The 17,014-nt window shown below is 49.2% G+C and overlaps 5 non-coding genes across 5 annotated transcripts; 2 read left to right on the forward strand and 3 right to left on the reverse strand.

The window, feature by feature from the left end:
- Window positions 1-1,669: 1,669 nt before the first annotated feature.
- On the reverse strand, window positions 1,670-1,759 carry TRNAY-GUA. Its single transcript is given in 2 exon segments — window positions 1,670-1,705; window positions 1,723-1,759. It is a non-coding gene; the product is annotated as a tRNA-Tyr (tRNA).
- Window positions 1,760-2,008: 249 nt separating this feature from the next.
- On the forward strand, window positions 2,009-2,081 carry TRNAR-ACG. Its single transcript has one exon. It is a non-coding gene; the product is annotated as a tRNA-Arg (tRNA).
- A 1,210-nt stretch (window positions 2,082-3,291) lies between these two features.
- Window positions 3,292-3,364, reverse strand: TRNAR-ACG. Its single transcript has one exon. It is a non-coding gene; the product is annotated as a tRNA-Arg (tRNA).
- Window positions 3,365-3,596: 232 nt separating this feature from the next.
- Window positions 3,597-3,686, forward strand: TRNAY-GUA. Its single transcript is given in 2 exon segments — window positions 3,597-3,633; window positions 3,651-3,686. It is a non-coding gene; the product is annotated as a tRNA-Tyr (tRNA).
- Window positions 3,687-6,353: 2,667 nt separating this feature from the next.
- TRNAR-ACG lies at window positions 6,354-6,426 on the reverse strand. Its single transcript has one exon. It is a non-coding gene; the product is annotated as a tRNA-Arg (tRNA).
- Window positions 6,427-17,014: the final 10,588 nt, after the last annotated feature.

Here is a 17,014-nt window from a genome sequence, read left to right on the forward strand (position 1 = left end):
TCACCCCTGGATTGCGGCAGATGAGCCTGTCTATGCAAAGCAGCCAGGGGTACAGCCACGCATTGCAAATGCATCCTTTACATAAAGCAGGATGCTTGTCCACGTAGGAAAATCCAGCAGTGGGTTGAAGTGATGTAACACGGTAACTTTCCTGGCCTAAATACCTGTATGGAACGATTCTCCCTAGCACCGGGCCTGTGCAGGGCAGTCATGCTGCTGCTGAGGACAGCCAGCAGACCTCACATGAGCTCCCCTTGGGCCAGGATCTCACTCAGGGATTTTGTATCTGACCGAGAGCCAGCGCAGTGCCAGATAATCTGGGCTGCTACAGGAGAGGAGTATTTCTCACTATGACGGTATCCAGCCTCTGTGACCACAGAAGCCTAAGCATTCAAAAAATGGATAAGGGGCAACAGTTTTGGCTGGATGTACGCAATCTCTAAGATCTGTCCTTTTGAGTGCTTGAGTATTGACACATACCCAGATTCACTCAAGATACAGAATGGAAGAAACATCATAGAAGATCTCGGACTACCATCACTATGGTAGCTACTGCCTACTTAGGTGGCTGGTGCACTTCTCTCCCACAGTAAGCTTATACAATAAACAGCTTTACTTAACCTAAGACACATCAAACAGAGCAGTATGCTGTTTAGTTTCATTGGTTACCTTCCCTAAGAATTAATAGCCAGAGAATGGTTATGATTTCAGTCAAAAAAGAATTACAAAATTGTTAAAGAAAAAAATAATGAAGCATGCAAAACTGAGCACAGTTCAGAGAAATGATTTTTATTTTCTATACTATTTCTTATAGAAAAGAAAATGTTTGTTGGGTTGCTAGAAAGCAGGGAGAAGACTTGCAAAGCAGCCCCTTCCTTCCCTCCAGGAACTAGGAGAGGCCTGTCCATGAAATCACCGCCCCGTGTGTTGTTTCTCACTGACAGGGGATGAACGGCGGGGATGAAGAGCTCAGCCGGCTTACACAGCACAGTGCCAGCCCGGCGTCACGGGGCAGTTCGTTCCCATTTTGTGACCACCCAGCAGACAGAACTGCTTGCACTGACGCCGTGCGTTCGTGTTCGCCTCACAGGGCAGGGTGGGAGAAGCGGTGAGCGCAGGAGTGTGGTAGGAGAGGGCCCGGACCTCCGTGCCGGGGCCGGAAGGATGCTGGTGGGTAGCGGGGAGCCCGGAAAATTGTGTCTAGACATTTGGGGAGAGGAGAGAGGGTTCTGGAAAAAGCCCTCGGCGTTTCAACACCCTAATCAGCCGGGACGATCCCAGCAGGCATTCTCCTGCAGTGACTTGCTTCGAGAGGGCTTGTGGTGACCCGGAGCGGGAGCAACGTGCCTCTCGTTTCCCTTCACAACATAACATAACATAAGGGTCTTGGCACTTGTGCAGCCGGCCCCGTGACCCTGTGACCGCAGCACAGCTCCCGCTCGCTCGGGGAGTCACAGCGAAGCCTTCGGGTGTTTCGGAGGCTGGGGCTGCGGTGTGGGGGTGCCTCAGAGAGAAAAGGGAAAGAAAAGCGGCTGAAGATGTGTGAGGAGAAATGATGTGGGAGGACAGCGAGCTGGGGAACTGTAACAGCGGTGTGGGTGGGAGCTGGTTCGGTGATTTGTGAGGCGATAGCGGCTGCGAGTAGCTAGTGCCGAAAAAATATGTCGTCTCCTTCGAGCCGGAATCGAACCAGCGACCTAAGGATTCCCGTGAGGTGCGCCCCTACAGTCCTCCGCTCTACCAGCTGAGCTATCGAAGGGACCTGTTTCATCGCCCGCCGCCACGGCTCAAGAGCGTACCGCGCGCCGCCCGGCGCATGCGCGCACCGCGTACGGCTCCGAGGCGCGTAGCGGCCGGGCCCGGGGCTCCCTGTGGAGAGGGGGCTGCAGGACGGGGGGGGGCACGGGGCGGGGGGGCGCTGCGGGGGGGAGCTGCAGAAGGGAGGGGGGGTTGCGGTGGGGGGGGGTGACAGCCTCTAAGGCAGGACGAGGAAAACGATTTACACGAGGGGCCAGTGGCGCAATGGATAACGCGTCTGACTACGGATCAGAAGATTGTAGGTTCGACTCCTGCCTGGCTCGCTTCCTTTTTTCGCCGCGCTCCATCTCCTGCGCGCATTGACACACAAATACAGAGCTCCAGAGCGCTGTTCGTTTCTTACTGAGCTCTATTTTCTTAAACCTGCACTCGTAACTTCATGCCACTTAAATGCCTGGCACATCACTGGATTATCTCGTCTCCCAAAACAACAAAAAGAAACACACTCTAACACATAAAATATAAAAACTTCCATCTGCGCTTAAACTTTTCAAACCACTTAAATATCCACCTCATCAAATGCATTCCATGTGGCAACAAATAACACAATTCGTGTGCCAGTGAAGTTGCACAGGGAGAATAACAGAATCACAGAATCATAGAGTACCCCGAGTTGGAAGGGGCCCACTAGGATCACGAAGTCCAGCTCCTGGCTCCACGCAGGTCGACCCAAAAATTCAGACCATGTGACTGAGAGCACAGTCCTAACACTTGTTAAACTCCAGCAGGCTCAGTGCTGGGGCTATGTCCCTGGGGAGCCTGTCCCAGTGCCCGACCACCCTCTGGGTGCAGAACCTTTCCCTAACCCCCAGCCTGACCCTCCCCTGTCCCAGCTCCGTGCCGTTCCCTCGGGTCCTGTCGCTGTCCCCAGAGAGCAGAGCTCAGCGCCTGCCCCTCCGTAGGCACCAGCTGAGGGACACTGCTGGCCCTGTACAATGTAGTGAGCAGGGAAGATAGCGCTGTACCAAGGAGCAGAGGAACCGGCAGCACCACTGCGATGGGCAGTGTTACCACCGTGAGTATGCGTAACCGACAGAGGCAAGCCAGTAATCCCCAGTAATCAGACCTGGGAGCAGCCACACCTGCACAATCGTGGATTCAGTGCAAGGTAAGGACGAGGCCTGTTGCTGTGGAGCCAGCACCGCCGCTACGAGTTATGGGGTGGTGCGGCAGGTTAGCAGGGCTGCTGTGGGACTCCCGTCCTCCCGGCTCCGGCTGCGAAGGGCACCCGCAGCAGGACACAACACGAGGCCTGGCACTGCGGGGGAAGGCGGCACGCCACCATGTTGTGCTTGCTCCGCTGTCGCTGTCAAACATGGCTGGCCAGGACGTAATGTGGGACATCTGTGTTTAACAGGGAAATAAAAAATAATAATAAATAATAATAAAAATATAAAAAAGAGAGACATTCCATGCCAGTAAAGTCTCGGGGGGTCAGGCCAGCCGCCACCCGGCGCAGCCAAAACAGCGATGCGAGCCAGGCAGGAGTCGAACCTACAATCTTCTGATCCGTAGTCAGACGCGTTATCCATTGCGCCACTGGCCCCGCACACGAGGAGCGCCCGGGCCGACGCCCCCTCAGCGAGCCCCTCTCGAGGGGGCGGGGCCGCGCGGCGCAGCGCAGGGGACCGGGGGGGGTGACGCGAGGGCGGCGGCAGGCCCGCTGTGCGCATGCGCCGGCCCCGCTGCCGCCGGCTGCCTGTGGAGGGCGCATGCGCAGAGCGACGCGCGGGGTGGGGCGGGAGCTTGGGCGGCCGCGGCGCGGCGGTGCGCAGGTCCCTTCGATAGCTCAGCTGGTAGAGCGGAGGACTGTAGAGGCGCCGCCTGCGGGAATCCTTAGGTCGCTGGTTCGATTCCGGCTCGAAGGAGACGGCAACATTTTTTTTATTTTTGTCCCCTGCAAACTGGCTTCAGCAAGCTGCCACAGCTCGTGGCTGGAGAGACACGCTGCCCTCTCGCGTGGGGGCAGAGCCATTTCGTCTCTGTCACAGGTGCAGCCGGGGAAAAAACAGCAAAGTGCCACATCCAGGTGCCGGCTGTGCGGTACGCGTTGACCTCTGTGCTGCAGCTGCGCTGGTGGGAGAATGCGTTTGTTTCCAGTAGTAACAGGGCAGACATTTGACGTTGTTCTGTGTGAAACCCCAAAATAGCTCTGTTTAACTCCCTTTTGTCTAATTTTACGAGGTCACCTGGTGGCACGGCAGGGCCGTGGGCCTCCTTCCCACAGTGGTCTTCAGGCCGCAGAGCAGCTCCCGCCACAGGTGCCAGGCAATCCTCACTGACGAGAGCTCCGCTCTGGACATCTTCCTGGTGGCAGTGGGTACAAGTGCCCCACGATCTCCTGACGGGTGGTAACAAACCTGAGGCTCGGCCCTGGCCTCCGGTCCTGTTGTAAAGGGAGGCACGGGATGAGCTGCAACAAGGTGGAGCAGTGGGAGAGGGCACAGGTATCCTTTGTGCAGGAGGGATTTAATGCACATGGTCACAGGCTTGCTTGGCATGTGGTAAATAATAAAGCCAGCACTCGTATTCTGCTTTTTTTTTTTATGTTCTATTGTATTGCTGTCTTATTTTTCCCCATGTCATCCTTTTCATTACAGGTGCTACACGGAGTGCAGAAAAAACATACTTGGCAATGACTCCTGGCTTGGAAAAAAGTAAACGTCTCAAGGCAGCAAAGTCTGGCTGCATTGTAGGGGAAGAAAGGAGGTATTCTCCTTCAGAAGAACCTAGAATGAGCGTTCTCTGTGTGAGAGTGTGCTTTTCAGATATAACTGCAAGGAAGGCCCAATGTCTGTGGGAATAAGAAAGGTAAGAAAATTATCAATCAGCGAGCAAGAAGATTTAGCAGGCTCAGCCACAGTCAAACCTACAGGCTATTGGTATGTAGTTACACACTTCATGCATTAAACCACTGGTCCCAGCTAAGCTTTCTATTATTTAGTACATTTTAATGTATGCTTGTGTACACTTGTGCCACCTTTTCTTGTTTTTCTTCAAGTGTGATGCAGTGCACCCCTCTTAGGAAGCATGTAGGAGGAAATCCAGGGAATGGGGCACCCTGGGAAGCAGAGAATGAGTAAAGACATCCATTTCCTTCGGTGTCCATTGTCTTAAATGTTCACACACTAGCAGTCCAATCTAAATTCACAGTCTGGAAACACCCCTTTGATACTCTCTGGTGTATCTCCATCCAGGGCCACAAGACTGATTTTTCACCTATTTATATATAAATGTCTTTGCTCCTACTTTTTGCAGAAGTTCATGGAAACTCCTGCATTCCTTTTTACTTATTTAGTGGAGCCCCTTTTTCCTCTTCCTAGAGGACAGTTCACAAAATGAAAGCACACCCAGCATCTCTTATGGAGAAGGGACTATCTTCTTTCCTTCTCCATCTTGCAAGCTGACTTCTTGGGCAGCTTGAGAAAAGACATCTTTTCTCTCTCACCCAAAAGGTGAGATGTGTGCCATTCTGCATAAGTGCATGTTACCTGTAATGAAAAGGAAGACAGAGGGAAAAGAAAGGAAAAAAAAAAAAAAAAAGAATGAAAGCCAGAGTGAAAGCCAGGAAAGACAAATGCGAGAGAGAGAAAAGAGAAGAGAAAGGGAAAGTAAAGGTGAAAAGAAAAAAAAAAAATGCAGGCAATGATCTCAGGACTTACTGTGTGCTAAGCAGCTACTTTGCCTCTAGGACATGTTCAGGTGTATAAATATATTAAATGCTTTTTATTGCAATAAGAGTATATGAGGTGCTTGGATGGCAGAGTAGCTTGCTAAGTACTTCATTTAGGTGCCAACTGTCAGTGACTAGCTGTCTGCAAGTGCTTAATTGTTTCTGTACCTGGCCTCCAGTTAGGGCCAATAAAGAGCTGCGTGCTTGTATCCTATTTAATCATTTGTATCAGATTTCTCAATAACAGAAATATGACACAGATTAGGCATTTTCACTCTGGTATGTTGGTTCTCCGAAGTGTGAGGTGGGCTGGCAGAGGGCTGAGGTGCTTTTGGTAAACAGCTGTCAGGGACAAGGGGGGACAGCTGCTCCAACAGAAAGGGTCCTTCAGCTCCAGTGCTGTAGGAAAAGGTTTGTCTGTGTTTCAAGCAAAGGCTCTCTCTTCTGCTGGAGGAAGGGGAAATAGAAAAAACTCATGAAGTTCAATTATGAGGTTAAAAGTCCCTGGGCTGCCTGGAGGAGTTCACAGGGGAGGTGGTGAAAATGTCCCTTTGTGGGGAGATGCTGCCTGCACTTTAAGATCTGTGGCATGTGCACAGACAAGACATCCTGCTGATCACCAGCTAGGAAACCTGGTGCATCACCACTAGAAGTGGGAGCGTATCCTTGCAGAGTGAGTTAGTACATTACACTTTTCTATTACTTTTTCTTGATTTGGGTAAGTGGTGACCTCTACTGATGCCCTGCGCAGGTAGGTGCGACTTTTAGCGTCCCAGAAAGTTTCCCAGCACTTCCAGCGGCTGGACAGCAGCTGAGACGGGGCTGTTTGTGTCAGGAGAAAACATAATAAAAACAAAAGAAGCGAGCCAGGCAGGAGTCGAACCTACAATCTTCTGATCCGTAGTCAGACGCGTTATCCATTGCGCCACTGGCCCCGGGTGGTGGTGGCGGCGCGGGCCGTGTTGGGCGGCGGCGGTGGGTGGGGGGCTGGGGGGTTGCAAGTTGTGGCCTATGGCTGCCAGCCCTTGTCACCTCCGGCCCCTGTTCCTGAGGGGAAATCAGGGTTTTGTAGCCACAGGTGGTGGCTGAGGTGTGGGACCCCTGTGTTCCCCCACGGAACCGTGTCCCCAGAGCCATGCCTGATGTTGTCACGCCACGACAAAGAGCTCTGCAGCTGTGAGCTGGGAACAAGTCACCCCATGTTACCTGTATGCCCAAAATGAGGCAAAATGTCATTCAGTCTGCAAATTCAGGGAGCTGTGTCATGCCTCCTCACTCACAAACTCGGCTCCCCAGCCTGCTCTGAGCAGGGATCCCTCCTGCTGGGCAGGGGATGTGGGATCTGCCTCCATGTCCCCAGCACTGTGGCAGCAGAGGAACCTTGGGGCAGTCACCCCATGCTTGGACCTGCACCACAAGTGGGGACAAGACAGCCTGAGCACCTTGTCTTCTATATAACCCCAGCTCCACCATCATACCAACACCTGTCCCGCTGGGACATGCCAGAGTCATGTCTGCACGTTAGTTCCTGCCCCAAGCTCAAAGTTGCTCTTGGTCCATTCCCCACATTTCCTTCCTGTGGCTCAGCTGTCAGAGACAACCCTTTCTGGCTTATCAGAGCAGGTTTCACCTTTGAATCCACACAAAGCACCACGTTGGTGCTCTGGAAAGGACGTCAGTGGCTGTGGTCTTAGTTGCTTGACATGCTCTGTATAGGCCACAGCACCCCATAACTTGTTTTCCTTGTCAGTCAATCCAAAGTGTGTTTTGCTTTTCCAGAGAGAGATGGAGAAAACCTCACAGTTTAATGATACTTGGGATTCAGCCGCAGAACTTCTTGGCAATGCTTGCTGCCTGTTTTTATGAGCCCTTTGCTAATCTTACCACAGCCACACATGTTAACTCAGTACTGATAACAACCCAGGTGTCACTGGGCTGCTGGCTTCTCCCCCGTGATAGTCTTTGGTTGTTCTTTTATTTCTGGCTTGATGGTTGTCCAATCACGCTTTCATAAACAGGTCTGTACTGAACAGAGCACAGCTACCAAAACCAAGCTGCATGATATTTAGCCTTAGCTTAATTAGACGAACAACAAAAGAATTAGCAAGCTTTGTACCTTTTGGAACAAGGGAAAACAGGAAAGGCTCTTCTTTCCACTCCATGGGAGCAGGACAAGATTCACATCATCTGCTGCCAGAGAAAATGTCAGGAGCTGCTGGAGACAGACGTTAGTCACCACATCCCGATCTGAACATGCATTGCTACTGTACCTCCCTTGGCAATGATGATTTTGCCTGACTACTGGGTATTAACAGGGCAGAGAGCCCTGAGCATTGCATTTCTTTGCTTTGTATGATGCCGCATCAAAGTTAGACGAAGGAAAGACCTATCCCTGTTCATAAGAAAAGTTGGTTTAGTTTCATCCTTCACAAGCAAAAAGTTAATTTGTTATTGTTCCTTTCCCCTAACCAGTCTGAAATGTTGATCTTTTTGGTCTTTTATTCTATCTTTTGTTATTACAGGCTCCAGTGCAGGGAGGTGTTTTTGGGCTGCATTGTCACCCTGGCAGTGGTCTGCTCATCCTGCATCAGCAGCCGTGCTGGCTGGCTGGTCTCAAGCCAGGGGTGTGACAGTGTCACAACAGGGGCATATCTGACATCAGGAATGCAGCCAGCTAAAACCGCCTTGTAACTATTGCTCCATGAGGCCAGGTCCTATCAGTCAGACCTCTTTCCTTCACTGTTCATGCTTCCTGTGAATCTGATGAGGCCTGACAGACAAACATTGCTTTGGCCACTATGGGTGAACGCAGATGAAGGCCTTCTGCACAGCTTCCTCTGCTCAGCCAGAGGCCCTCTCCTTCTCATGGATACACAAGCAGATGGGATGAGGGTGAGCAGCTGTAGCTCCTCTGCAGAGAAGGCCTGACTTGGTTGTGAGTGCTCCTTCAAGTCAAGGACCATCTTGTGGGGTAACACAGGTATTAAGTTCTGGATAACAAAGAAGACATCAAGAATGAAGTTTGAAGAGGACGAGCCACTCTAGCTGCTCCTTGACCCAAAATAAGGAGATCTTGCTTCACCTCCCCTGCACTAAACCACACAACTCAACTTACTCCTGCTGTGGTAGTCTGTGGACACTCAGTTTGATAATCCAGGAAAATATGTCGTTTCCTGTAGGTCAGAGAGGTGAATCAGCCCTGTCAGTGCAAACAGTGGGATAAGACCTTGCTGCTGGGGGCAGTGCAAAAAAGAGAGGCACAGGCTGCTCCATCCCGTTTGCTAGAGCAGCTCAGGCACTTTCAGTGCGTTATGAAGGAGGAGGGTCATCCTGAGATGACAAAGCTGAAAACGTGGAGTGGGAATAAGGCAGTGGGACAGCTTGGGGAATCAGCATAAAAAGTGTGGAGAAGGAATCCAGTAGATGAGAGGTAGAGCTGCTGTCTGCCTCCACGGACACCTCACTTTTGATCTGTTATTTCCGTCCTCTTTTTTCTTTCCTTCTTGCTCTCCTGATTTTTTTGCAGGTGCTAGTAAGGTGGGTGATGAAGATGAGGCCAGATTCCTCTTGATTTGCCTCAGGCCAGTGCAGGGAGGTGAGCACAGAGGGGAGCAGCCCCTTCACAAGCAGAGACTTGCAAATAGTTCCTCTTCTGCAAAGGGGTTTTATTATTCTCTTCTAGATTAATCATGAGGAACCACAAAATGAATGAAAGAGTGTGAGCATGTCCAAATGGCTGGTGGACATTTAATAACAGGAAAACTGTAATTGCAAACAGAAGATTGCAGGGGTTGGAGTAGCGCCTTTTCCCAGTTGGGCAGCTGGGACTGGCATTTATTCCTCCAGCTGGCAGTCAGACATCCTCTACCACATGTCCAGGACAGGCAGGACATCAGGGTCCCATGGATTTGGGCAGGTCCACAGCCAAAAATAATGGTTTCAAGCTAAAGCTTGGTCAAGCAGAGAACAATCCTCATGCCTGGAGGAAGCTGGAGTCAGAGCTGGGAACTCAGGCTAGTGCCCTGGGGAGGGAGGGAATGAGTGCAGGCAAGAGCTAGAAATGAGAAGGGGTGCTACAAATGGGCGTGCAGGTAGGGAAAGACACATGCCCCACAGTATGCTGCCAACCCTACATTTCAGTGTCTTCTAATGTGCTCTGTTAGGTCACCTGGCAGCAAGGCAGACTCTAGGAACATGATTTTTACACTTTTTAAGCTGCAGGTTCAGTTCTGTCTGAAGGAGGATTCCTCTGCTTTCTTCTTTCTCAGCCATGGAGCAAGAACCATGTTTTCTTCCACCAACCCATAAAACCTCTAACAACCCCCCAGAAGCCTTTGAGATTCAGGTCAGCACCAGTTCTCCGTGCCAGATGGCCTTCCTTGCTGCTCCCATCTCTAGAATACACTTCTCCCCTCCCAGCTATCACCTCTCCAGAGGGGTTCTGCAGCCGACGAAGGTGCATGCAGTAATGCTTTGGGTACTGTGGAGAACAAGCTGGCAACCTAGAGAGCTTATGAGGTGCCCCGAGCTCTACGTGGAGATTTACCACATCCTTTGGCAAGGAACGAGTCATTAGTATCCAATTACACTGAAATCATACTTAATTCAAGACAGGTTAAGACAAAATGCAAATAAAAACACTTACTCGCAGCTGCCAAGATAGATAAACTCATAAAAGAGGTAGGTGGAGAAATGAGGGAAAACCAGGCTTCAGTTAGTTGCTTTGAAGATTAAATCAGCAAGGCCATTCCCTCATATCCAGGCATTTTGCCGCGGGCTGTCCTGACGCAGTGAGTAGTGCGCTATCTTCCTCCACACCTTATACCTCAGGCTGTGTTGACCAAGAAGTATTTCCTCATGGGAGAACAAAGCACCTCTCATCTCTAATTTCCTCCTTTTTAAAAAAATAAATAAATAAATAAATAAAAAAAAATCCCTTCCAGGGAGGTCCCCTGATTTAACATGGAGCTCCTCCGACTTCTTCCTTATCCAGAAGGCACACTGACCCTTCTCAGCAAAAATAAAAATGATTTCATTCCTTTGGCATTACTCAGCCAGCCAACAAAACAATACCTTATCTCAAATGCTAAGTGAGAGTGCTGTCACGGGAAAGACATCGGGCTGATGCCTGAACGCCTATGTTTTCTATGTTTTTTTTTTGTTGTTGTTTTATTATTATTATTATTATTATTATTATTATTCTGTAACAACATAAACATTCCTCCTTTGCCATGCCTGCCATCACTACTCCTATGGGCATAAGGCAAAGCGTGTGTGCCTCATCAGCCTTGTTTTGGAGGGGATGTCTTGATCCAAGCCAGTTCTGGGGTCAGGATTGAGGGGAGCTGTTTCTGCCTGAGCAGAGACTGCTCTTTTCTTCACGGGACTTGTATTTTCAGGGAGAGGGTGAGATGGTCTGCTCTGTTCATGGAAGAGGCTAAGGGGAGCTGACAGGTGCTGTGGGAAGGATGAAAAGTGGGTTGCTGAGATGCTGCAAAGTAGAAGAGGAGATGGAGGAGTTGTGCAGGGCTTTAGGGTACCAATTCAAAGGGAACAGTGCTTATTCAGTGACTAGGACATCCTGGGACTTACAGCTGTGCCCACTTACTCTGTCCTTTCTTACCCTGACCTTCTGGCTTTTCCTCTTCACATCTTCCATTTGCCTCTCTAAGCTTTCTTCCCCCAGTTTTACAAAGTGGCCTCACAGAGACCAGGCAGAGAGATCCATTAGATGGGTAACAGTTGGAGATTGGGTTTTCGTTTGTTTGTTTATTTGTTTTTGTTTTCTTTAAGCATTCAAAAATATAATCTATCTTGAATGTCATGGATAAATGATTTTATTTACATTTTTGCTTTCTCTGGCCTGATCTGAGTGGGATTTCAGTGTTAGCGTTTGCTCACAGGCATTGCTTGCTGAAGGTTATGGTGAACTGCTACCCTGTGGCCACCTAATTCCTATCAGGCTCTTGGAATGCTCTCCAGAGTGTTCAAAGGACAGCGATAGCCATGCCTGCCCCATTTTGGCTGCAAGAGCGAGGAGTTTGGCAGGTACCTGGAGGTCAGGAGTGGCAGAGATGTCTTCTGCTGACAGAGGTGACTGGGGATGCTCTTTGGCATAGAACAGGAGATTGTCCCCTGGGCTCGATTCCTGAGGTTCCTCAAGGTGTTGGTCCAGGGAGCCAGATAAAAAGACTAGTGATGAGCAAGGGGCCTCCTCCCACCACAGAACTCCCTCTCCTGGGAGCTGGACTTCACCAGTGACTACGGATTGCTCTGAAAGCACCACAGCTCTTCAAAGGTGCCCCTTTGGTGAAGAAATCTGCGGTGTGGTGGCAGAGGGGGATCCAACACCACATGTGTGGATGCAGGCTGATGTGCTTGAGGTGGTTCCTGCAGTGATAACTCAAAACAATATTAATCTAATATACCACTGCCTGGTACAGTGAACACAATGTCACAATCAATGGCACCCCTGATCAGAGCTTGAATTGTATTTGTTCTATTCCTGACTGGTTTGAATGCACTTCTTCCAGCTGCTGTTGTCTTTGCAAACACCTCCATCACTCTCTCATACACTGCAGTCCTCTATCCTCGTGTGAGCCTCACGTGAGGGAGTGGGGGAAAGAACTTGGCCGGTAAATGTCCAACAGAGGAGCCTGCTCTTCTGAGCTGACTTTCAAAAGAAAAAAGGCATAGGCCCTCAGATGTGAATGGTCATGCTGGTTTTGCTATACACTTAAAGAGCATTTGCAGGATGAAGGAAGACATAAAAGGAAAGCAGAGATAAATTTGAAATACATTGCAAAGTAAAGCTAACAGACAGAGGTACCGCCCCTGTCACTGGGCAAATGCCAAACAAGTGCTTTACCAGGCCTGTTGATGCCTTGCTGTCTGAACACCTTCCTGCCCCTACACCCCGCATTTTAGTTTAACTGTAATAGCACAAAGCTCGATCCTTTGTCTTCCAGCACTCCATTTTTACTCTGTCCTGAAGGAATGACCCTCAGGATGAGGAGGGATGAAAACATAAAGTAAACCAGTCTAGGAGCCAGGGACGGTAAAGTCGTGTGCTGAGTATAACTTTAAAACAGTCTCTCCTTTGAATTACAGACCTAAGCATTGTCCTGGAGAAAAAAATGCCCGCGCTCCTCTGCTCTGCCAGCTGAGCCATGGAGGCTTCAGACTGAAATAGCATCAGTGGCTGACATTGAGCGGACCAGGGCTGGGGAGAAATGTGACCCTGCGCCAAGGCTGTATCTCTGCGAAGCGATGAGCTGACACCAGCTGGGAAGCCTGAGCTGGATCCGTACTGCAAAACACAAATCACTTCTCCATTGAACACTGCTGTTGTTTCCTGATGATAGGGCTGGGGGTTTGGAGGGGAGCACTATGGGTTGTCAAGGACAAATCAGAAATGAGATCTGTTCCCTGGTCAAAATTCCTCCTGCTAAAACTCTGCTATCGTTTTTTTCCTTTAATTCTGGTTGGCCTGGAGGGTCCCCCTACTGCTGCCATCTGGGCTACCTGCATCCAGCCCCACCATCACAGCACCAACTCATCCTCCCTTAACTCAGCACTAAGTAGCTGTGTTATTCCATGAAATGCAAGAACAGTTCAGGAAAAAAACAGTCATGTCTTCCCCTCTGGTAACGGGAGGCATTTAGTGATGATCTACAGGCTCCCGTGGGATGCTGCGTTGGTAGCTTAGCAAAGTGGAGGGGAAAGGGTCAGGGCTAGAAGTGCCAACAGAGTGAAGCATTTGGTCACTTACTCTCTGAGAGGATGAAGGATTCCTGCTTGTATTCTTCCATTTTCTGACTGGTTTTGTTTTATTTATAACCTTTCCCTTTGTGTCTCATTCTCAGGGCATATTTCCGCAGCACATATTTCAGTGTGTGGAAAATCAAGCCTGTTATCTCTGAAATTTGTCCCTAGCCCTGGAGAGGACCTATTTTTAGGTGGTCAGTCATGTGGGCCAGTTTCTTCCCCATGCAGCAGTTTGGACATACTTTTATGCCTTGCAGTGAAGTGTAGATCTCTTTCTATCAGTAACGTGTCGAGAGTCCAAAGTACACAAAAGGGAATGAGGGCTTGGGAAGCTTTGGGCTTGTAAAGTTGCATGTGGCTGCGGGAGAAGCTGAATCTGTAATCTTCTGTTTGTTATTCCACTGCTTGGGCAGCCTGCCTTTTTGGGCTCGCTTGTTTTGAGATTTTTGAGAATACAGATAATTATAGAGATGATTAATGCCTCGTATTGATCATGTTTGCCCTGCCTCAATGATGGGCACAGCCCGACCACCTTTTCTAATCCTGATCTGAAGGACTTTGAGTAAACTGGGACTTTCTGCAGGAGGCAGTGCGTCTGGCCCCTAAGGCCAGGTGACATACGGGTTCATGCTGTCCCTCTGGTGTTGCTGGGTGGCAGCAGGAAGCTGTGGGACCTTCCTTCTGGAAACCTGTGGACAGCTAGGGGAAGCAACACCACAGCTTGGTGTCGTGCTGGCAGCAGAGCCATGGCACGTAGAGGTGACTTCCCCTTGGAACTCATCCATGGACTCTCCTCATTTCAGGGTCTTTTAATCCAAAACTCTGGAAATTGCCTGCTGTCATTTATGTGTTGGTGCTGCTTATGAAGCTCGAACAAAAATGATAATTTATTTCACCTACCCTTTTTTCCTATGTTTCTGTCTGTTTGCTGCAAACCATGGAAGCTTCTTGAGCATGGATAAGCCCAAAGGAAAAGACTTCTTTCTGGCACAGTTCAGATGGGTGTCCACCCCCTAATCAAAAGAAAAGGACAGAAATCAACCCTCTGGCTACTGTTTTTTTTCCTAGCTTGTCCCTGAAATCCCACGCCCCTGTACATTTCATGTGCTTCCAGTGAATCACCTGCACAAATGCTTTGAGCTTGCCTCTGCTGCTGTGATTTCAAATGTACAAAGAGAACTTTTGGAAGATGTCATTACCTGTTATGCTGGACTGTCTTTCCCTGGAGACCTGAAACCATCTCCCAGAGTGTTTCTAGAAGGTCATATTGCATATAGGCGTATTGCCTATCATCATGTATAAGGTATGCAAAGATGGATGTATATGTTGAATGGAAAAATGTCCATCTCAAAAGGCAGATGTTTTTGAAAGCTCTTGTCCCTGTTGCAAAGGCTCTCTTCTGCAGCATTGAGTCATGTGCATCAAAGGGTAGGTTTAGTATTTACTGTGAGATGTTTACTGATCACAATAAAATCATGAAATACAATATACTGTTTGCCATTTGCACTTATATAAGTAGGAGGGCTTCATCTTATAGCTAGCTCACCTGCTTAACACGTTTTTGCATATGTAAGTGAAATTTGAGTTTCTGCAATGTGCCTGCTGTAGGTGGGACTGCCGGTATTCACCATCCACTGCTAAGGTGCTGCTGACTGCGGGGTAAATGGGCACAGATGGAGGTGAGATGGGTGGAGAGCACCCTTCATCCTCACCAGCCTCATCCTCACCCAGGCAAGGAGCCCGGTGCTTACAGAGTGAGCCTTGTCCCTGCTGAGCTTTATGGCAAGGCAAATCATGTGGGAGTTACCCTGCAGTGAAAATATGCTTTTCCCTTTGTTTTCCAGTCATGCAAGGGAGCAATAGGGCAGATTTCCTGTGACTGACAGTTGAGAGCTTCACGCTGCTGGTACAAGATAAGAGGTTGCAAAGGGGAATTCTCTGAATGCAAAGCCCAGGGATGTCATTATGGTATTGAAACCTGAACCTGGACATCACTCAACCTCTCCTTCCGCCTTCAAATCCCTCTCCTAAACCCACTGCTTTGCAGCCAGCCTTCTAGGCTCTCCTGGCCCTCAGTCCACACACCACAAGCTGTGATACGCTGCAAAAATAGAGGAGGTAGAAGTGATGTCTAGAAAAGCAAGTATATCTCTAGGAGCAAGTTTTCTGGTTGTGTCAGCAAAGCCAGGTAACACTCCCAGGCAAACTATGCTGTAAAAAGATGCAATAAAAAAACACCCTTGCAACCTTTGTGATGGCTGGCAGGTATCCAGCCTTTCTGTGCAGGAGTAGAGCTAAGGCAGGTCCCCTCACCCTGTATTGCTCTGTTGAGAGATGGCTTGGCTTGGTGGCTCTTTCAAGAGAGAGAGCCGTCAGGGCTGGTGGGTGCACAGGCCATCAGATGTCTTCTGCAGATGCATCAGGTGCCACTTTCAGCCAGTTAACTGAAGACTTCTGTGGGTCACCACAGGTAAGTATAATTTTCCCAGAATTACATCCCAGGTACACATTATGCCTTCAGAGGTGCCTTAGTTCATTGACCTAAGCCCCCCTGGGTTTTTCTGAATTCTTGAATTCATTTCTTGAACGTTCCCTGCTACACACACTGCTGTACGCAGATGTTTCTACACAGTGGCATTTCTAACCTTCAGCTTTTCCTCACAGAGTTTCACTGTGCTGCCGGGTGGAAGCATCTGCCTCGCCGTGCGAGGAAAGCCTTCCTCACCCAGCGTAAAGCTCCTTATTCACGCAGGTTTTGATGTGCAAGGGGCAGCTGAGGCAGGGACAGGAGGGTCAGCACGAGGCCTTCAAATTCCTCCAGACACCAAAGTCACCTCTGACCTGGCCACAGAGGGGAGGGAGAGAAGAGAAATATCGTCTTGCTGCTGCCAGGAACGAGTCCCCTCCACCCCTGCCAAAAGCCCCAGCTGTCCACCGCTCAGCTGCCAGCGCAGCTTTCCCCACACAGCTCCCAAGGTCTTGTCTACATCAGGGAGCTGAACCAAAGGTGTGACTTCAAACCAGTTTAACTAAACTGCTCCAAATTTCTCACCAAAGCAAAACGTGAGAAAAAGTTACTTGTTTTTAAGTGACTGCTGGCAAATTTGTATTTTTACGTAGGTGAAATTCTGGCGTGGTGGGCTGCAAATGGGTACAGGATTTCACCCGAATGCTTAGAAATTATGCAAGGCATTGATATTAAAATCTAATCAGTAATACACTGAATTTAATGTGGTTCACTGTCATTGCATGCAGAGAATGCGAATCATTTTCATGTGGAAATCAATGAAAACCCTCACTTTTCTGTCTCCCTGAACTGCCCAGTTTGCAGACTGGTGTTGCATACAGATAAAGGGAGTTGGGGTCTGCCCCAGGACGGGTTCAGCTGCTGTATAGCATGTGTCATATCCAAGCACTCCAGGGTTAGGAATCAACATAAACATGAGCATTTTCCACAAGACACTTGGTGGAGAAAGTATTAAAGTTATTGATTAAAAGAGCAGACGATATACTGATTCCACATACAGTACAGTTGCAAAGTGATTTTATACAGTACATGTGGGGACTTTGGCTTAAACTAAGGACGAGAAATTTATTACTTGTACAGTTGTGTGATAAATTATTGGCAAGTAGAAGCACAGATGGCTTTCCCTTAAGATCAGGCATCACATGCCACAGATTATCTGGGAAATTGTCATTTTAAAAATAACTCCAGAGCAAGTGCCAAGCTGAGAGGGATATCAGTGTCTAATAAAC

Source organism: Oxyura jamaicensis, assembly GCF_011077185.1.
Source record: "Oxyura jamaicensis isolate SHBP4307 breed ruddy duck chromosome 2 unlocalized genomic scaffold, BPBGC_Ojam_1.0 oxy2_random_OJ106601, whole genome shotgun sequence".
NCBI lineage: Eukaryota > Metazoa > Chordata > Aves > Anseriformes > Anatidae > Oxyura > Oxyura jamaicensis.